At 34.5% G+C, this 4,101-nt stretch overlaps 1 pseudogene; it reads right to left on the reverse strand.

Annotated features, from left to right (window-relative positions):
- Positions 1-2,515: 2,515 nt before the first annotated feature.
- Positions 2,516-3,269, reverse strand: LOC110330857 (annotated as a pseudogene).
- Between the last annotated feature and the right edge of the window lie 832 nt (positions 3,270-4,101).

The raw sequence follows: 4,101 nt of genomic DNA on the forward strand, positions 1-4,101 counted from the left end.
ATCCTGAGGAAATCCAAAACATCATCAGATCCTGCTACAAAAGGCTATACTCAATAAAACTGGAGAACCTGGATGAAATGGACAAATTCCTAGACAGATACCAGGTACTAAAGTTAAATCAGGATCAGATTAACGATCTAAACAATCCCATTTCCTCTAAAGAAATAGAAGCAGTCATCAATAGTCTCCCAACCAAAAAAAGCCCAGGACAAGATGGGTTTAGTGCAGAGTTCTATCAGACTTTCAAAGAAGACCTAATTATACTGCTTTTTAGGTCAATATTTGCTTGTATGATTTCTTGTGACTTTCTCAGAATTCCTAAATGTTATCTTCTCCATGTTCTCCTTTCTTCTGAATCACTCCCTCATCATTCTCTTCCCTAAAGAGCTCCTCTTTAGCCATTTTCCCCATGAGATCACTTATATCCTATGATTTCTCTTCACTCTTCCCCATGGAAACCGAAACTCACATCCAATCCACATTCAGATTTGTGAAGACCAGTAGTAATAGATACATCTACAGATCATCAATGCACCTAATTTTTAGGGAACATTGATGGAAAGGATGTGACTTCATTGTAAGAGTCAGAGGAACAGGGAGTTTGATGTGATACTCTTTCTCCTATTATCAGCAAAAGATAAACCCGTATGTTCTAACCAACATTACTGGGAAAATATGAGCAATGACACATCTGGACATGCCATCATACACATCAAAGATATCATAAGGCATCAAGCCTACACAAACTTTTATAAGCCACTGAGAAAATCATGGAACAGAAGCAACTTTCTCCAGGGAAAAGCATATCAATTAAATTTCCAGGTGATATTTAGGAATATATATGCATATAGATGTACATGTATGCTTATAATAGCAATTATTGAAAAAAGATTATAAATTTTATATATTATATATCATTTAAATGTGTGGAGTGGAAATATTGGAGTGTTAGGAGGGAGGAAATGTGATAAATAATTTAGTAATATAATGTCACAAAGAAAAAAAATCAAATGAACTGAAAAGAACAGTAGGCTTTCATGTCACTTTTTTATACAACCTTCATTTAGCTAAGATTCTGTCTCTGTTTCATCATTTCCCATCCTGATTAAACCTTAATGATCTCTAGTACATTCCGGTTGCTAAAAATAATAGATATTTGTATAGATCGTTAGTATACATTACATACAAAATTTTTGAGTACTATATTCTCTTTATTCTATAATCAGAGAACGTTTAGGTTTTCATCCCAATTCCTGTGTACTGTGAGTACCATTGCAGCATCTGTGTAATTCCATGGTTTGCTGCTTTTCTTCTTTCCAAATTGATTTCACTTCTTTTGAATTTTTACTCAGTAAATGGTATGGGATGCTTTCTATTATTATATAGAGTGGTTAGATTAATCTACATTTTTACCAGAAGCATGCAACTGTTATCTTTCTCTAGGTTTATGAAGGAGTACTTTCTGTGTAAAGGTGACAGCCACTTGTGGTGGAGATTATAGCAGTGTCAAGACTATAGATACATGTTACTTTGCTCAGATTTTACATAGGTGCTGGAGATTTAACTCATGACCTTATGTTTGTACAGTAAGCACAACTGACTCATCTCCCAAACTTCACTAATTTATTTTTATTATAAATTCTTGAGATTAAGGAAGCTAGAAGACTTGTATTGAATCATCTCTAAGATGAGGACCCAAGAAAGGTAGATTAATGATATATCTTGAACTCAAATACCTGATAATGAGGAGGGAAAAGTGTTATTACTGTATGTCTTGGAGACAGAGAAAATGAGAGGGTAGTAGAAAAAGAAGTGGGTGATAAACCTTACTTAATAGCTCATTTAAAGGAGGTAGCTCCTTTATTCATGACTTTTAGCTCTAACCATGTGAGTGCTAAAGGTGGAGCATGATAAGGAATGAATTTCTTTTAACTAAGTCTACATGTGTTAAGTATTAGTTGTAAATACAGACCTATAGATTAGTCATGAAATAAACATCAAATGTTTGCTGTGTTCATCCTGATACCCCCATGAAATGAGCAAAATTAACTGAACATAAAGGCAGACACACAAAAAAATCCATGTTATATTTTACTGCTATTGTCTGATGCTTACTATATTTTCTGATATTCATTTTTATATATCTTCAGAAGAAAAATATGAGTGTGTCTTTAATGGGCTTTTATTCATTTGATTACATAGATTTGTATTGATGTGGCAAAAATATTTGTATGGAAAAGGACTGAATATGAAAATATATTCAATATTTTTTTCACAAGCTGACCTAAAATTATCATAGTCATTTGATGTGTGCTTTACTCTACTGAACAAGATGTTACCTTTTCAAAAGCTCATCTATTATTCCAGTGGTGATGATATCACCTTAAATTCTTGAGGTCATTTTAGGGTAGAAAATGTGATTCAATATATATTTAAGAATAAATCAGTGAATCTAGCAGATTTATATTCCCAAAAGATAAAAATCAAAGCTTTGAATATTATCTTGACCTCAACACTATTTTTTGAGTGCACATTTTACATCCTTGTTCCTCAGGCTGTAGACAAGAGGGTTCAGCACAGGGATTACCATGGTGTAGAACACAGATGCGATTTTGTCAGTGTCCATGGAGTGGCTGGACCTGGGCTGCAAGTACATGATTATGCTTGTCCCATAGAAAATAGTGAGAGATGTGAAGTGTGAGGCACAAGTGGAGAGAGCTTTACAATATACTGCAGCTAAATGCATCTTTAGTATGTTTATAAAAAAGAACATGTAGGGTATTAAGATGAGCATATGAAGCTAGTCAAATAAACAAGATTCATATATTTGACATGTTTATCAGAGCAAAATGTAATCATGATTGCCAAAACATCACAAAAAAATGATGAACCATATTGAACTCACAGAAGGGGAGACTTAATGCATCCACAGTATAGATGGAAACATTCAGCAACCCCTAGATATAATAGCCAATGACTAAAGATGAACACACACATTTTTTCATGGTGATGGCATAATGTAGGGGCTTACACACTGCTGCATAGCAATCATAGGCCATGGAGAATAAAAGGTATTTTTTCCACATTGGCAAAGTTTGCAAAAAAGAACATCTGAGAGGCACAAGCATTGTAGGACATGATCTTGTCTCCTGTGAGAATTCCAGCTATGACTTTGGAGTGATTGCTGATGAGTAACAGAAGTCCACTAAGGACATGTTACTTCAGAAAATGTAAATGAGTGTGTGGAGCAAAGAGTCTAAGAGAATCAACAAGATAGATAAAGCCTTAGCCAGACTCACTAGAGGGCACAGGAACAGCATCCTAATTAACAAAATCAGAAAAGAAAAGGGAGACATAATAACAGATCATGAGGAAATCCAAAACACCATCTGATCCTTCTACAAAAGGCTATACTCAACAAAACTGGAAAACCTGGATGAAATGGACAAATTTCTAGACAAATACCAGGTACCAAAGTTAAATCAGGATCAGATAAATGACCTAAACAGTCCTATATCACCTAAAGAAATAGATGTTGTCATTAATAGTCTCAAAACTAAAAAAATGCCAGGACCAGATGGGTTTAGTGCAGAATTCTATCAGACTTTCAAAGAACATGTAATTCCAACTCTCCTCAAANTATTCCACAAAATAGAAACAGAAGGTACGCTACCCAATTCATTCTATGAAGCCACAATTACTCTGACACCTAAACCACAGAAAGATCAACAAAGAAAGAGAACTTCAGACCAATTTCCCTTATGAATATCAATGCAAAAATACTCAATAAAATCCTCGCAAACCGAATCCAAGAGCACATCAAAATGATCATCCATCATGACCAAGTAAGTTTCATCCGAAGCATGCAGGGATGTTTTAATATAAGGAAATCCATCAACGTAAACCACTATATAAAAAAACTCAAAGTCAAAAACCACATGATCATCTCATTAGATGCTGAGAAAGCATTTGACAAAAATCCAACACCCCTTCATGATAAAAGTCTTGGAAAGTTTAGAAATTCAAGGCCCCTACCTAAACATAATAAAAGCAATCTACAGCAAACCAGTGGTCAACATCAAAGTAAATGGAGAGAAACTC

The sequence above is a fragment of the Mus pahari genome, chromosome 1 (genome assembly GCF_900095145.1).
Source record: "Mus pahari chromosome 1, PAHARI_EIJ_v1.1, whole genome shotgun sequence".
In the NCBI taxonomy this organism is placed as follows: Eukaryota; Metazoa; Chordata; class Mammalia; order Rodentia; family Muridae; genus Mus; species Mus pahari.